The sequence below is a fragment of the Chenopodium album genome, chromosome 11, assembly GCF_948465745.1.
Source record: "Chenopodium album chromosome 11, dcCheAlbu1.1, whole genome shotgun sequence".
Taxonomy (NCBI): Eukaryota; Viridiplantae; Streptophyta; class Magnoliopsida; order Caryophyllales; family Amaranthaceae; genus Chenopodium; species Chenopodium album.
Window position 1 is genome coordinate 34,206,980 of NC_137844.1, and position 18,135 is coordinate 34,225,114.

Below are 18,135 nucleotides of genomic sequence, written 5' to 3' on the forward strand. Positions count from 1 at the left end.
CATTGCTTTGAGGACTGCGGAGTCGACGACCCCCATTATTATTTATTTATTTATTTATAAAATATCTATTTATATTTAATAGTGAAGCCATTGCTTTGAGGACTGCGGAGTTGACGACTACTGTTATTGACTACTTGTGACTATGGGATAGTTACAAAGATTAATAGGGTGATTATATGGATAGAGAGATACCTCTCCAGTTACCCCAGGAAAATGAGGGTTTGCCGGTTTGGGACGAAGCCGTCGTAGAAGAAGAAGTTGATTGCAGAGAACAAGCAGGATATATGAGCAGACTCCAGCTGAGTGGGCGAAGAATGTGGTTCTAAGGTACTTCCTACTGATGGAGATGCCACGATTGCTAGCACTGTTGCTGCAGCTGAACCTGTGAAGGCTTGGGGTAGTAGAAGAGAAGAAGGAGAAGAAATAGAGAGAAAATTAGAGGAGGTTGATGCTAGCCATGTTGGTGGAGGTGTCAAGAAACACTAGTACAAAACTAACCTAAGGTAACACCACATGGTATCATTTTTAAAGCTAGAAACATAACTAATTTATAAGTAACATTATTGTAACACTTTGACATTATATAACATTTGATAGGTAACAATTTGTGGTAACATTAAAAAGTGTTACTTATTTATGGGGAAAAAATAAATTAAACTTTCAATAAAAATAAGTAAGTGTGTAATTCCTTAAAAAAAAAAGAAAAAAAAAAAACAAAAAAAAGTAAGTATCTAATTAATTCCCAATTTTAACAATTCATTTATTTACTCCTAGCTAGGTTTTTCCTCAAAAAAAAAAAAAAAAAAAAAAAAAAAAAAAACTGATAGCTAGGTTTATTATTATTGCCGCCAAAGGAAAATGAAAAACACGAAATAAAATTTGGAGCAAAGTTAATTTCAAAACAGCTTAATTAAAAGTGAATTTCAAAACCGCCAAAAAAAAAAGAAAAAAAAAACAAATTCGCTCCCTGATTTCATCCTCCAAAGCCATCGAAAATCTCTGACCTAAGTTGTTATTGAGTATTAATCAGAACATCAATTGTTGATATTGGGTATTGATCACTTGATTAGAACATCAATCGTTGAAATTGGGTATTGATCGAACATCAATCGTTGTCTTTTGAGCGTGATATTGGGTATTATCGAAATTGTGCTTCCAATTCCAGGTATGCGTTGTTTTTCTTTTATTAATCTTAATTTATTTGGTTATTTATTCATTGTTCTTGAAAATTAATCGTTTTATATGTTTTATAATTGAATTTTCAAGAATTTTGAAAATTAATCGTTTTATATGTTTTATAATTGAATTTTGAACATAAGTTTTTATATAGATTACATGCAAATTCGTGCAGAGATTGTAAATTGAATTCTAACGTCACTTTGAACTGATTTACTGAATTTTGAAGATATAATTATACATGTTAGTGTTATTAATTATAGTCCTTTTTTGGGTTTCTGCTTATTGGGGTTTTCATGAGGCACATTGCAATTTCAGAGGTTTGGATTGTAAGATCAAAATTGCAATTTTGGTGTGCTGTGATAGTTTATGATGCTTGTTGAAATTCACCAGTATTGATTATAATTACATCTTCAGTTTATGATGCTTGAAATTCACCAGTATTGATTATAATTCACCAAGCTAATTTGACTAATTACATATAATTTTGGTGCGTGTACATTTAGTTGCGTTCTTCTATGGCTTGCAACATGATTTTCATTATATATATATATATATATATATATATATATATATATATATATATATATATATATATATATATATATATATATATATATAGCTTGCAACATGATTTTCATTTTATATATATATATATTTTTTTTTTTTTTTTTTTTTGAGGTAAAAGAGGGAATTCATAGCCAAATAAACAAAGTATTAACTACCCAAAGGGTAGTTCAAAATTACATCTTGCATACTAATACTACAAGTTTCAAAAGCTAAGTCTTGCTGTAAGCATTTTTAGGCATACAAAAGGAGGTTCCATTATATTACAAAGCTAATTTAGAATGCTCAAGTTTGCCCTTGCATCTCTTGCCAGGATGTCTGCTGCCTTGTTCTCCACTCTTTTCCCACAGTACAGCCTAACCTCAGTTTGTTCCTGCAACTACAACATGCAATAGTTCATCTTTGGTGTTAGAATAGCACCTGTCACTTCCGTATTAAGCTCTTCAACTAGGTACTTGCAGTCAGATTCAATGTGACATCTATGAAGGCCTTTCTCCTTCAACCAATCAGAAGCTAACAAAATGGCTTGTAGTTCAGCATCCTTAGGGGAGGTAGATAAACCTTTCCATTGAAAACCCCTTATCCATTAACCTTTCTCAGCTGCCAAAGGAATAATTTTTTTTTTTTTGGATAGGTGTCAGCTTCCGAGATAGCATCCCAACCCCAATTCTGGTGGTTAGTAGTCCACCCCTGGTAGGATCTAATATGCATGTATATATTCTTTGCTTGAAGTGATGTGCAATCGAATGAATATAAAAACTGAAGATGTAATTAGTCAAATTAGCTTGGGGTAATTGGCCCTGAAATCTGATAGTAATTATACTAGCAGCTAGTTTTACATAATTCCATGCTTTTTGGAACCTATTTATCCAGAGGTCGTATCCGTATTTGGTTCCTTGTGTTTTTATAGGGTTGATAATTGAAATAGGTAATCATGTGTTCTTGACTTCTCGCTTTGTGGTTTGGCTTACAACCTTTGGCAGAGTCTTTTTTAGGTTCATTCATATATTCGGGGTGGTCCACTTTATTGTGGCATATTATTTGTAGGTCCATGTTATGAGTTTGAGAGGGCATAGGTTGTAGCTATTTTGGTTGTGGTGTGATGTCAGAATGTTAACAATAAGTTAATAGTACTTATTCATCTTTTTATTAGCCAAGCAAAGTAGCATGCTAAGGTAAAATTGACCAAAAAAGTAGCTAATTATTAGTTTGATCTGTTAAAAGTAGCATGCTAAGGTGCTTGTAGTTATTCTGTAATGAAGATGAGATGATAGTAACCTAAAGACAGAAAAACAATCTCCAAAATTTATGTTATTTTCTTCTCTTATGTATAGCAGTCTTCTTTTCTGTAAATTCACTTATGTTTATATTTTGATAAAGGAGACAAAATGAGTAGTTGGACCAACTTCTTACAATCTAGTAACGAGTATGAGAAAGGTGTAGAGGATTATTTAGATAAAGCATTTTCTACACGAGCAATTGGAGATCAAATTACTTGTCCGTGTAAGGTGTGCTATCACCACTTTTGGCTTCGTAGAGAGACAATGTTTAATCATTTGATTGCGAACGGGATCGAGCCTCGCACTAAAGGATGGCATTGTAATGAAAAGGGCATGTCATCAACATCAAAGGCCGAGAGGGATGTTGAAGACATGCATGATGATATTGAACGTTTGATATATGATGTTCATAGAGAAATGTGGCAGAAAGGTATAAAGGGGTTAGAGATGAGCCCAATGATGAGGCTAAGAAGTTCTATAATTAGTTGAAGATGGAAAACAAGAGCTATACCTCGGGTGCAAAAACTTTTCAAAGCTATCATTTCTTATTCGTTTTTACCTTTTGAAGTGTACTCATGGGTTAACTAATGTAGCAAGTTCAGATTTTTTAGAGCTTTTTCGAGAAGTGTTACCATATGTATCCAATTTGCCTATCTCTTTTAATGAGGCAAAGAAATTGATAAAAGATCTAGGCCTTCATTATGAAAAGATTGATGCGTGTCGTAATGATTGTATGCTTTATTAAAAGGAGCACGAAGCTGCCACGTCTTGCCATGTTTGTCATGCTCCAAGGTGGAAAGAAATACAAATTGAAAACCAAGAAGATATTAGCAATGACTCCAATGAGCCATCTAAAAAAGTTCATCAAGTCCCTGCAAAAGTTCTTTGGCATTTTCCTCTTAAACCAAGGCTTCAAAGGTTGTACATGTGTTCAGAAACAACAGAGCTAATGAGGTGGCATGGTGAAGAAAGAAAGAAAGATGGGTTATTGAGGCATCCCGATGATGGTGAGGCGTGGAAAGAGTTTGACCAAAAGTACCCAGATTTTGCTAATGAAACACGCAATGTTCGTTTGGGGCTTGCAAGTGGCGGATTTAATCCATTTCGAACTATATGCACACAACATAGTACATGGCCTATTGTACTAATTAATTACAAGTTACCACCATGGCTGTGTATGAAGCCAAAATTCTTAATGTTATCCCTCCTTATTCCCGGGCTCACCTCTCTTGGAAATGACATTGATGTCTACCTTCAACCATTGGTTCAAGAACTTAGATTTGTAGGAGTATGGGTTGGACACCTATGATGCGGAGAAGCATCAAACATTTAAGATGCGTGCAGCTTTATGATCAACGACCAACAACTTTCCAGGTTATGCTATGTTATCTGGTTGGAGCACCAAAGGGAAGTTTGCATGCCCTTATTGTCACTACGAGACTGATCATCATCACTTGAATAATAGTAACAAATCCTGCTATTTGGCTCATCGTCGATGGTTAGATGAAAATCATCCTTGGCGACATGATATGGAGTCTTTTAACGGGGAAAAGGAAGAGAGGACATCTCCAGATCCTTTAACAGGGGATCAAATTTCAAGCTTGTTGGAAGACTGGGAAAACAAGTTTGGAAACTTACAACCAAAGAAGAAATATGTAGATTGTCCATGGAGAAAGTCCTCCGTCTTCCACACTTTGCCTTATTGGAAAGATTGTTGGTGTCGTCATCATTTGGATGTCATGCACATCGAAAAAATGTATGTGATAATGTGCTGGCAACTTTGTTAGATGTACCTGGCAAGTCAAAAGATCATCATAAGGCTCGATTAGATCTGCAAGAAATGGGTATAAGGGAAGAACTACATCCTATAGATGCTGGTGACAGGTAGTATGTTTTGCTGCCTAAAGCATCATTCTCAATGACGAAGGAAGATAAAAGCATATTTTGTAGTGTTTTGAAGAAGACAAAGTTGCCCCATGATTGTGCATCAAATATTGCAAGGTGTGTGCAAGTGAAGGAGGGGAAAATATCAGGGTACAAGAGTCATGATGCTTATATAATAATGCAACACTTGCTTTCGTCAGCAATTATATTAGAAAAACTTTACCAAAGCATGTTGCTTTACCTTTTATGAGATTGAGTGGCTTTTTTTAGAGAAATATGCAAGAGAGTCATCAATCCAAAAGATTTGGATCGCCTTCAAGCACAGATTGTTGAGACTCTTTGTGAACTAGAAAGAATATTTCCACCATCTTTTTTTGACATAATGGTCCATTTACCGATTCATTTGGTTGATGAAATAAAGCGTGGTGGACCAGTTTGTGATTGGTGGATGTACCCCATAGAAAGGTACCTCAAAAAGTTAAAATCACATTAAAAATCGATGTCGCCCCGAGGCTTCTATAGCAGAAGGTTATTTGGCTGAAGAGTGCTTGATATTCTGCTCTAGGTATTTGAATGCTAGTGTAAAGAAGCGGTCTAACTGGTTTAACAAAAGTCAAGAGAAAACTAATGAAATTGATGAAGAAAGGGAAGTCATACACTCTTGACTCAAACACAATGACTCTAGCACATCGTTATGTGTTGTTTAATTGTGAAGATGATCAAGTTGAGAATTACATCAAGTGAGTAATTTTTCAATTATCTTTTTCCATTGTGTTTGAATTTATATTGTTTTATTACCTTACTTATATGGTTGTTTAATACTATGAAGGGAACATGAAGAGTTTGTAAAGAAGAAGTCTAGAGATAGACGAAAAAGAAGGTGGAAAGAGGCACAAGAGCATAGCAATGAATTCATGGATTGGTTTAGAGGAAAGGTTGAGGTGGATAATGACCCGGATCATATCAAGTGGCTATCAAAAGGTCCTTCTAGTTGCACGGAGCTACTCCGGATATTTTTGTAATGGATATAAGTTCTAAACAAGAGATCATGATGAAAAGTGTAAAACTCAAAATAGTGGAGTCTCTTTGACAGCTTTGACTCCAAGCTTCATGAGTAGCAAGGATCACAATCCCATTCTTGGCGATGTCACATACTATGGGATTATAAGGTCTATAATTGAGATAGATTATTGGAGTGCTTTCAGTGTTGTGTTATTCGAGTGTGATTGGTTCCATGTGGAAGTAGACGATTATGGACTCACTCATTTTAACTTCAAGAAACTATGCTCTAAAGATGATCCTTTTGTCTTGGCATCACAAGTGCATCAAGTGTTCTATACTCAAGACGGCCTTGAAGGAGATTGGTACTATGTGAACCGAAATTTGCCAAGAGACTTTTTTTATGTCGACGGGCAATCTGAACAAACGTTTATGAGTGAAGTTCGTGAACCCGCAGAGGATGTAATTTCTGCTACAGATCATGTTGAACATCATAATTGGTGCAGAGAAGTTGCTTATGACAGAGTTGAGGTTCCTGTGAACAATGAAATTATGGATATTAATGGAGAAGATAGTATATAGATGACACAGATTGGGATTGGATGGAACCATCAAAGTGACATGTCTGGAGAATTTAATTAGAATTATTATTATCATAGATTTAAACCTATTTTGTGGATTTGACAAACTATCTTTGTACTATTTTATTTTTCTTTCTTAACTTCCTTGTGTTATTTTTTTGTTTTTAAGTTAGTGGTTAAATTAAGTGTTGTGCAACAAAGCACCTCTATTTTGCTAGTTGATTTGATTCGAGGCTTGATATTATAGTGGCAGTTGAATAGGCCATTAGCTGTTGAATATTCAGAGGGTCATTCTTATTTTTCACAAGGACCCAAATTACATTTAGCCAACTATTGAAATATCCTTTCTACTAAGAATATGTAAATTAATTTTGACTTTGTTTTATGTGTAGTCAGGTGTGCTGAGGTGCTCATTCTTTACTGAGATACTCAAATTTCCAGTCAGGTGCTCTTTCTTTGTTCCCGACTCTCTCATTTTTGCTTGTATGTCCTTCTTTTGAATCCTATTTAATTTACACCTTTCACAGAATAAACTTGCTAATTTCAGTTTTCTCTAGTGTTTATTCAATTTTCCAATATGAAAGTGCTTGTAATTGTTGCATTACTTCAAGTTGCATACTTGGAGTGTATTTTTTATTTTATTTTTTTAATTTTTTTAATTTGCAATCGATCTTATGCTGGTGGCTGTATGTTGCGCAATTGTATTATGTTTGACTATAAAGATTGTTATTCATATTCATGCCTCAAGTTATCAAAAAGGTCGCTAAGTTTCAATTCTAGGATTCTAAGCTTACTTGATTGATCAGATTGGCAAAGGGGTACATGTTTTTGCTTCAACAATATACTTTCTTTTTGACAACTTGCATTGAACAATAACTGTTTGTGAATGTGTGTTATCTAGCACTGTGAGTAGTAGCTGAAAAAGGTTATATGTGTGTTGCAACGAACGTAGTGGTTCAAATATGTTAAAGTGATTAGTGGTGGTTGTGTCCTGATGTCCTGCTGCTGCTACTTTTGTTTTTTCCCCCGTGTCCTGCTGCTGCTGCTTTTGTTTTTTTCCCCTGTTGTGCAAGTAGTTAGAATTTGCATCAATGATGATAAATGCCTTGGTTTAGCATTGTAAATTTGTCATGACTCTTGGGGTTTAGACTTAGAGTGTGATTACAATTCTTGCAATGACGGACCTTGATGTCTTAATTGAACTTTATTGCAGCCAACCTGCAAAATCATACTTGGGAATTTTGGGACCTTTGAGTATTGTGAAATTCACCTTTATTTTTCTGTTTGCAAAACCAGACAGTGCTTGAATGTAGCTCAAAGCTGCACTATTTTTGACCAAGTTTAGTTGTGAATGTTAATTCATGTTGCATTTGCAAAAATAATCATTATCTAAAAGTAGCTCTATAGCTGCACTATTTTATCAAGTCGAGATAATGGCAGGGTTCCCTAAACCAGAACTTGTACCCATTGGTTCTAATTTTCCAATTCTGGGAATTTTGACAAAGTTTTCTGCATTGCTCACCCCTAGAACCAACCTGTTCCCTCACTACTCTCACTTAAAAACTAAGGGAATGTTTTAGGAATAAGCTTAAAAGTAAAGCCCAAAAAGGTTAATAAAGGGGAGAGGGAATCAGAGTTAAAATTCGAAACTGGAGAACTGAAAATCAGAACTAAAACCAGATCTGAAATTTAGAACTGAAATCCAGAACTAAAATCAGAGCTAAAATTCAAAACTGAATTCAGAGATGAATTTCAGAACTGAAATCAGAGCTGAAATTCAGAACTGAATTCAGACCTGAATTTCACATCTGAAGTTCAGAACTGAAAATCAGATTTGAAATCAGAGCTGAAATTCAGAATGCTTGTGTGTGTGTGTGTGAAATTTAGAGCTTGTGTGTGTGTGTATAATCAGAATGCTTGTATCCCGTCAAAAAAAAAATAATCAGAATGCTTGTAATGGCAATTCAGAGCACCTTTATGTTGCTAGTTGATTTGATTCGAGGTTTGATATTATAGTGGAAGTACCCTTTTTACCATGATAACTTTGTTTTTATATCTATTTTGCAAATTTTCATGTAAAATTGTGCCTATTTTGTTTATATAACTCACGATTCTACTAAAGTATGGTTGGCATAGTATTCAAAATCCTTCCTGCAAGTATCAATTCGTTAGTACTCTTCTGAATTCGAAGCACTTGTGGATTCTGAACATATTCAATATTTTAAAATTATAGTGATTAATACTAGACCTCCTAAATTTAAAAGCTTAGTGAAAGCTAGATTTCTGAAAATTGATTTTAGTTTGAATAATTATGCTTAATTGGTTTCATGCTTCATATGTGCTTACTGTATTTCAGAGCTAAGAAATCCGCCATATCTGTCCCCGAGTTCTTGAGGGATGTCATTGTGGCTTAGTGTCATTAAAGGCTTAATCCATATCTGTATTGTTATTGTCAACATTGAAATGAATAGAGAAACTGTAAAAACTAATCTGGAACGGCAGAGTTTTGAATGCTATTTGTACCAAACTGAATGGCAACAATTCATACATATTTCCATGACTCATCACTGTAAGTACACACTTCTATTCCCTCATCTTCATGTTTCCAGGACTCATCACTGCAAGTACACTCTTCCACTTTTGACCACCCATCTCCTCTATTTAGATTGTCTCTCTTAAATGTAATTATAAGCCTCCCAAATCTACCACCCAGCCTAGCCTGACTTGACAACTCACATACCAAAAAACTAGCTCAGGACCGAGCACCATTTTCTATTGCTCCACTAAAGCCTAATTATACACAGATTTTTCCTGCTCCACACTCCTAAGTGTAATGGTTTTAACCCTACCTCACCTAAAACAGCTGCCACCAGTTTATAAATTTACAACCGCCAAGTTTATTTTCTCTTGCTATTAATCTGGAACTTGCTTATGTTCTCTTGCTTCTCTAGGACAACATACATATTCATTTTTCCTTATTCTTCACGAGCTAGACTTGTGCCATATAGGCTTCACTTCAATTATAGTATACTACTGGTGCATCCGTGCATGTGATGAGAAAATTATTATAGTGAAGTCTGATTCATTTTAGCTAATCTGATGTTATGGTATGAGTTTTTCTGTAGGAAGCAATGGCAGATTATGAGAAAGCTAGACAAGCAAGGATAGAACAAAATATAAGCAGAATGAAGGATTTGGGGGTTACATCCATGGCTTATCAACTAAAACAATCTATGAACGGATCGAAACAAACGAAAAAAAGTAAGAAGGTGACTAAAGATACTGACGAGTACACACCTGATGAAGAGGGTGAATTGAACCACTCAAGTGAAGAGGATGAAAATCAGATAAGGAAAAACAGTGTAAACTTGAGGTCTCGTTTGAGAAAGGTGTTTCTTTTTTTTTTTCTTTTCTATCAACTTAATTATGTGAATCATAATTGATAAAAAGTCATGTAATACTTTTAATGTTTTTCATGAATACTTTATTTCAGGTTGTGGCATTGAGAGGGAAGATTCCCATAAACATTAAAGACACGACAGGTGTCTCTTCAGTACCAATGGCTAATCTTGTTAAGATGCATAATCAAAACATTGAAAAACAACAAGTAGGCCAAGGGTTGCAAGGGAGAGATTTAACGCAAAGAAAAATTCGAATTAGGCAAGTCTACTGCACAGAAAAATCTATCGTCCCATAGTCAGCAAGAGAAAGAGGTTGAGATTGGATATGGTATCCAAGCTAAGATAGTGCAGAGTAAGGCAATGGTTGCTCATGTTCACTCAGTGCTTTCAGGCAAATGAAAACATAATTGATAGAAAAAGAAAAAAGAGCAAAACAAACTGATTTATTACAACGACAACTACAACTTGTTAACATGGCTAGTTCACAGCCTGTTAACATGGCTAGTTCACGGGTGCTTTTAAGGAGTTCGCAAGCACACAGTTTCACAACCACAAAGAATTGGACCTGACTTACAGGAAGATTACGAGAATCATATGGGTTCAAATGAACACAAATTGGAACAATATGTAGATGAAGAAGATGAGTTTAGTGATGATTTGAGTACTCTTACCCCCGAGGAGCTAGGACCATTAATGAACCAAGAGCACGAAAGGTAATGATCACTATCATTCCGTTCTAAATATTTTAAGATAAATATGTTAAGAACCATACATGATTTTAATGACTTTGTTGAGTTAATATTGATGTAGCACTTCCAAAAAGGAAGCGAACCAGAGGACCAACTATGTGTAAAGATGTTCATGAATGGACATTAGAAGAGTGTAAGCCTATTGTTCTTAATGAAATGGGAAAGCCTATTGGTCTTGAAACAAAGAAGTGGGAAGAATTTGGTGGTCTAATTTAAAGGCCGAAGCTGACTTATTATTATTTTTTATTAATACATTACTTAGCCAAGCAAAAAATTGGTTTTTATAGATTTTTGTAAAGAAACTATGAAATTATATAAATTCAAATAATTGTTTATCTTATATGTTAATTTCACTATCGTTGATGTTGAACATGTAATAATAATAATAATAATAATAATAATAATAATAATAATAATAATAATAATAATAATAATAATAATAATAATAATAATAATAATAATAATAATAATAATCCGAGTGAGGTCGCTGCCCCTAAACTCATGAAGAAATTGGCAGATATGTATTTCACAAAGATTACCGCTTCTGCAGAATCTGCTTATTCTTTAACTCCTCGACAATCAACATTGTGGAAATCACAGCAGGGTGATCACACCTCTTCTTGGCTCCGGGCGGTTCCTATTTCGGGGTTGGGTCAGACGATGAACGCCAAGACTTATCGCTGTGTGTTGTCCTATCGGTTGGGTGTTCCATTGTTCTCTATCTCGACGTCGTGCTCTGCTTGTTCGAGGGTTTTTGCTGGAGATATTTTCGGTGATCACGCGGTGTCTTGTGCTGGTATTGTGGGTATTAAACATCGGCATAATGTTGTTCGGGATACCCTTGTTGATGTTTGTTATCGTTCTGGGATTTCAGCGAGAAAAGAGGTTGACATTGGGTTGGCTGGAGGGAACGACGAGGCCCTCAGACCTGCGGATGTGTTACTTTATTCATGGGATCGTGGTCGCGATGTCTGTATTGATTTGACAGGGTCTTCTCCTTTGACACAGTCAGGGCTATCTGACTTTATTCCTGGGCGGGTTGTGGCTGATGCTGCTCATCGGAAGCGGGTTAAGTATGAAGCTCGATGTCAGGCGATTGGATATGGTTTCATTCCCTTCTCCTTTTCTTCGCTTGGGGAATTAGAGAAGGAGGCTGTTGCGTTACTGAAGCGGATTCAGAGGTTCTCGACGACGCAAGACATTGGGGCTCGTGCTGCAGCTCATATCTTCACTAGGGTAGGATTTGCTATAGCTAGAGGAGTGGGGGCCCAGATTGTATCTCGGCTTCCCACTAATTTATTGTAGGTTGTATGACTTTTGTTTTTGATAATAATAATAACTTTTGTTTTTGATAATAATAATAATAATAATAATAATAATAAAATAATAATATAATAATAATAATTAATAATAATAATAATAATAATAAATGTTACCTATTAATTAATAAGGTGTTACTGTAGTTTGCAAAAAGTGATACATAATGTCGAATAAAGTGCTATAATATGTCACAAGATGATTGAAAAATGTTACCTAATATCAATTAGGTGATACATTTGTTCGAAAAAGTGATACGTAATGTTAGATAAAGTGATCCTATATGATCGAAAAATGTTACTAAAGATGAGTAAAGTGTTACCTAAGAAATAAAAGATAACACTTTAAAAATGATACTAATAATATAAAAAAGTGTTACATAAGAGGGTTTAAAGTAACACATTAAAAAGTGTTAGCATACGTTACCGAAAGTGTTACATAAGACCTTAGGGAACATGGGCGGAAGTATCACCCACTAAAGTGTTACCTATTGTTTATAATAACACTTTTACCACATTATGTAACATTTTTTGGGTGTTACTTAAGGTTAGTTTTGTACTAGTGAAAGTTAATGTAATAATGTTAGCAAGAGGAAGTTGTGGAAGTGAAAGATTGAGAAGGTAAAGAAAGTTAAGGATAATGAGATTAAAGTTATAAGAAAATAGAAGATAAAGAAGGCCGAAGATGATGAATTCTGAATCCTGGTGCAAAGAAGTCCAAGTTAAATGGCTAATTTATCTGATGATTAGCAGAAACATGAGAGAAAGAAAAAGAAGAGTAATGGAAGGATGTGGAAAACAGTAATGCTGCTGTTGGTACAGAGATGGAAGTCGAAGAAAGAAAGAGGAGCGGAAGGATAAAGATGTTAAACACGAATCAAGGAGTAGAAGGATAGCCCTTAGAATCTATGTTACTCGGACTCTTTGTTTTACCCCAAGTACCCGCGTCGAACCCTCGACACACGGACATGTGTATGACACTCGGACACTTCATTTTAGTTCAAAATCATAGATTTTTTTCACAAAACAGCCGAGTCAAATACTTGGACACATACCCGTGTTGGACATGGGTACCCGAGTCCGAGTAACATAGCTTAGAATTGTATGTTACTCTATATTGTTTTCTCTCTAGTTATCTTAAGCTTGGTAATTTTACAGTGTTTGAATGTATTTCCAGTAGAACTATGTTGCAGTTTAGAATTTGCTAGCTGAATGGCTTTTCTTGTGGCCTTGAATTGGGCCTTTCACTTATCTAGTTATGACAATCTTGTATCAAGTAAAAGTGTACAACATTAAATCCATGCTCCCTTGTTTCATTTCATAGCAATTTTCTTTCAACACCTTGATTTTATGATTGCCTTAGTTGGGTAAGTGGGTATATAACTTGTATTCTTGCGCTAAAGGTAGCCTGTTGCTATGATTTTCATGGCGACAATCATGAACAAGAGCGGACAGCTTATAATTTAGGCAATTTAGCCCATTGAATAGGTTTTCTTTTTTACTAATAATTGATTGTGTTTTGGACTTTGAGCACTATTAGTTCCAATTTACTCTATGTAATTTCCAGTTTTGTTGCATTAGATTTATCAATCAAATGCAGAAGTGATATCTAATCTATTCAATTCTATTATTCATCTCTGGATTTTATAGAAGTGTGCATTTAAAAATATAAACCGGCGTTCTGTTTTTCTTGTAAATACACCAAATGAACTTGATAGTTTATACATTATATCTATACTTAATATTTAAAAATACAAACCACAAATCTTTCTTACTACACATGTCACCACAAACCACAAATCTTTCTTATACCACATCTCACCACAAATCACTTGGATTTATAACTAGTAGACAAAGGAATATAATGTGATGATTTTATTGGATGAATAGTTACTTTTACAAAAGCATGGAAGTGGGATTTTTTTTTTTTTTTTTTTTTTTTTTTTTTTTTTTTTTGACAAGAGTGGGTTTATTTCCTAGTGCACTTACATTACAAATGCATGCATGGTATATATTTATAGTAGTAGGCTTAGTATATGTCGGTTGATTAGGTGAAATAGCTACACTACTCTAGATTGTTCTAACTAGCTTATGTTAGATTGTTAGTCTAGATTTCTCTAGGATATTTACTCTTAGATTTTTTTACCTTACTTTCTTTTTCTAGATTACTCTTTTTAACACTCCCGCTTAATCTGAAAAATCTTGTACTCCAAACTGTACGTCTTCTCAAAACATTCTTTCAGTTTTGTTGATGCTCTTGTCACCAACGGCCTCTGATGTTGTTTTTTCTTCTTGTCACCGACAACTTCTAATCTTGACTTTGCTTCTTGTCTTTGTGTTGGTATTTGTAGACACCCAAATGTGTCACCCCAAAACCAAACCCAGTGATGAATACCTTTTGCGTCGAATGATTATCGAATAAGGTGAAAGTGTGAAAAGTCAAGTGTTGCGGTTGGTTTTTATTAAATTCTTTCTTTTTGTTTTCGAAAACAACTCTATTTTATGAAAACAGCCAATCCAGTTTAGTTTGGTTCACGACAAGGGTTTAATAATAGTGTAGTTGGATGGGGCTTGAAAAGAGCTTTCCAACGATATATTATAAGCCCAATTCCGATGAATAATGAGGAAGTTATGGCCAAAATACTAAACTGGGCCCGGTTTGATCTTTACATACGGCCCAATGATCTATGGGAGGGCCCAATGTTAATTATTATTTCTAAAGTTATTAGAATTAATGATAGAATTCTCTAGAAGGTTCTCTTTAATCCTAATAGAATTAGAATTAATAATTATGTTTTGATAAGTTTTATTTGGAATAAAATATTATTTTATGAAAAATACGATTCCAGTTTTCATACGGACTTTACAAGTCGATTTGGATTCGAATGTGGACTCCGTGTTGAAAGCGCGTAGAAATCCACCCTATCGCCACGCGACAAGCCTTGTCGCCAAGTGACAGACCCTGTCGCCAAGCGACAAGGTCGGTTTTGCAGCGACAGCGTGGAGTTTTATTCCTTATCAAATTCTACCTATTTCCGGACTGTTTTCTTATAAATAGGGTCCTGAACCTCCGTTTTGATCATCAACAATCATCAATTCTCAATTATCATCATCTTCAATCAATCATCTCTCTCTAAACTCTCTCTAGCTTTTCACAAACAAAATTCCACATTCACGAGATCTAGAAACACCTAGCCAAGTTCGAAGTTGCCTTCGCCCTAGACGTGAAAGGTTATAATTTCTGAGGGTTTGGTCCCAAATCTCTATTTCAATTATTTAATTTGATTGTTTGATTTTATATTTTCCTTGAAGTTACTAACGCGTGTATTTTGTTATTGGAAAGAGATACGAGGCATCCAAGTAAGTACTTTAATTGTTTTATTGATATTATGATATAGAAATCATGTTTAGGTTCCTATTTTGATTCCTAATATCATGTTTAGGGAAAAGGTTATAATATCAAATATGCTTATTATGATTCCTGCGATGCTTCCTATTCTCTTTTCTAATATCATGTTAGTATCATGTTAGGGCTAAAGCTTTGATCTTTAATGCTTAGTGACATGCTAGGGTTTGTTATTAATCTTGTTAGTATCATGCCTAGGATCTTGCTATTATTATGCTTTAACACTAAAAGGAACATGATTATGATGATTGTTATTATGTTGCTTGATATTATATTTTTGTTATTGCTTGATCACACCTTTTATGCATGTTTAAAGGAAATTTGTACTTGTAATCACGCTTAATAAGATAATTAATAATCTTGTTTAGGGCTAATATGATTATAATTCAAGTGATCACCAATAATAGTTTTATTTGTGCATTAAGTTCAACCAACATAGATAAACAGGTTTAGGGTTAATCTGTTGTTTGCATGTTAGTCAGAAAGCGCACATGAATATGAGAAGAATGAAGTAGAGGCCTATTATTAGGGCAGGTTCAATCTCTTTTAGGTTGGATTTGTACCTTCATCCCTGAACCCTATTTGGTTCAAGACCTTTTGGAGTTGACGATCTCCTGGATCGTTAAGGGGTGTAATCTTCACCTTGTGAACGGTTTACAAGTTTCTAAAATTTGTTGGCGACTCTTTTGCTCTAGCTTCTTTCCCTTTGGATACCACCATGCTTAAGTGTATCATCACAGTGGGGTTCAAGCTTGGGGTTAATGCTTGAAATATTCCCTACAGTACTCATGTTACCAACCTTAATTTGTTATCTTTCTTTTTGTTAATTTTGTTGGTACTTGTGTTAATGTTGGGTTTCGATGAGTCCAACTCACTACGGAAGAAAACCCGAGCCAAGACCACACTCATAATTAATATAATCAAAAGACATAATTAACTTAAACAACAAGAATTAAGGAAAGATTAATACCTTTGACGCTTGCTTCGCTCTCAACAAGAGCTTTTACTTCGGAAAGCTTTTAGTCTCGCTCGCACGAAGACCGCCTACGGAAATCCACCCGCAACTCGACCCCGACAAAGGTCCAATGCTTAGAGGTTAACTAAGCCCGACCTAATACTCGAGTAATTATATATGTTTAAAGGCTTTCTCAATGGAGATGCCTTTTCTAACACCTTACTCAAGTAAACAATCCCAAGGTATGCCTTGGCTATTTATACGGAGTGTTTTCTTGTGAATTCCACTCATCTTTCAATGTGGGACTTTTCCATAAAAAGATCTCACATAAAAAGAATGTTGAATTCAATCCTTAGTTAAATAAACCAAGGAATAACAAAGTAACAAGTGTCACAAGGTAAGGTGAGGACCACTTCCTCACTTGCTCCCCAAGGCAACTCACATGCATTGTGAGCTAACCATGTCCCACCCAACCTTGAGCCCCAAGTTGGGTTTGCTTGGGCGGCCACTTTTGGCCCCGTGTCCATGACCCGTCACCAGGGTCCGTGGCCCGTTGCCACATGGCATTGCCACCGTGGCACGCTGCCACGTGGCGCGTTGCCACTTGGTGGCTACCAACGTGGCATGCCGCCACCTTGGCGCACTGCCATGTGGCACGCCGCCACCATGCTGGCTGTCACGTGTGCTGCCACGTGGCACACTTCTATTTGGCGCGCTTCCCTAACCTTTCGCGCGGCTAGGGTTTTTACTTGTTACTTGAAGTATTTTCCCGTCTCGTTAATTCCTAAATATTGGCTCAACTTTTAAGATTCGGTTCCGACGCTCTAAGCTCGGAATCTGATGTCTTTGTTCACAATACTCAAGCGACTCATTAATTCCTTCCGAATTAATTCATCATGTCGGTTCGTTAGCTGCTTGGGTATGACCCGAAAGGTTCAGTCAAGATTAAGCTGTAATATTAATTATTTATTAATATTACTGATCGGAAGCGGCCTCCATCTAGGCATTCTGATCACTTGACCTTACTGAATAATTAGCTTTCTAATAATTTCGAACCCTCTATCAGAATAATACACTTGTTCGAAGGACACCATTCCTATCACTCTTGTCACCAACGACCTCTGATGTTGTTTTTTCTTCTTGTCACCGATAACTTCTAATCTTGACTTTTCTTCTTGTCTTTGTGTTGGTACTCATGTTACCAACCTTAATTTGTTATCTTTCTTTTTGTTAATTTTGTTGGTACTTTTGTTACCATATTTCTAATTAATGCTCGTGTCACCAGATATCTCCCAAATTCTTCCTTTCGAATCTATCTTTTTTTTCTTCTATTTTTGGTGCTCATGTCACCAAATATTTCTGCAAATGCACGTGTCATTAGCAACCTCCTATTTTCTTCTTCAAAACAAACTTTCTTCATTATCTTCCTTGCCAAAATTAGCAATTTCCACATCAGCTTTCTTGAACCGGCAATTCTTTCCAACATGGCCAAATTTTTTGCATATCCAACATTGTGCTTTCCCTTTGAAATAGGAATCTGCACTATCATGGTTAGTGCTCTTACAAATTTTACAAAATAATTTGTTCTCCGTACCTTTGTATTTTGGTGAATCTTCTTCATCTTCACCATTGGCCTTCTTCATGGACCCATTTCTCTTGATTTCATCTGGATTAAGAGAAAATTTTGCTGCAAGCGTGGTCTCCATTATATCTTCATCATTACTTTGACAGTTTTTTCTTTGTTCATGGGACTCTAGAGATCCCATAAGTTGTTCAACAGTTAAGTTGGATAAATCTTTTGTTTTTTCAATTATTGTAACT

General features: G+C 35.4%; 1 long non-coding RNA gene across 1 annotated transcript; it reads left to right on the forward strand.

Moving 5' to 3' along the window:
* The first annotated feature begins 243 nt into the window (after positions 1-243).
* Positions 244-10,899, forward strand: LOC145568803 (uncharacterized). The gene is made up of 4 exons (XR_014095963.1): positions 244-1,165; positions 6,880-6,932; positions 9,613-9,876; positions 9,981-10,899. It is a non-coding gene; the product is annotated as an uncharacterized LOC145568803 (long non-coding RNA).
* The last annotated feature ends 7,236 nt before the right edge of the window (positions 10,900-18,135 follow it).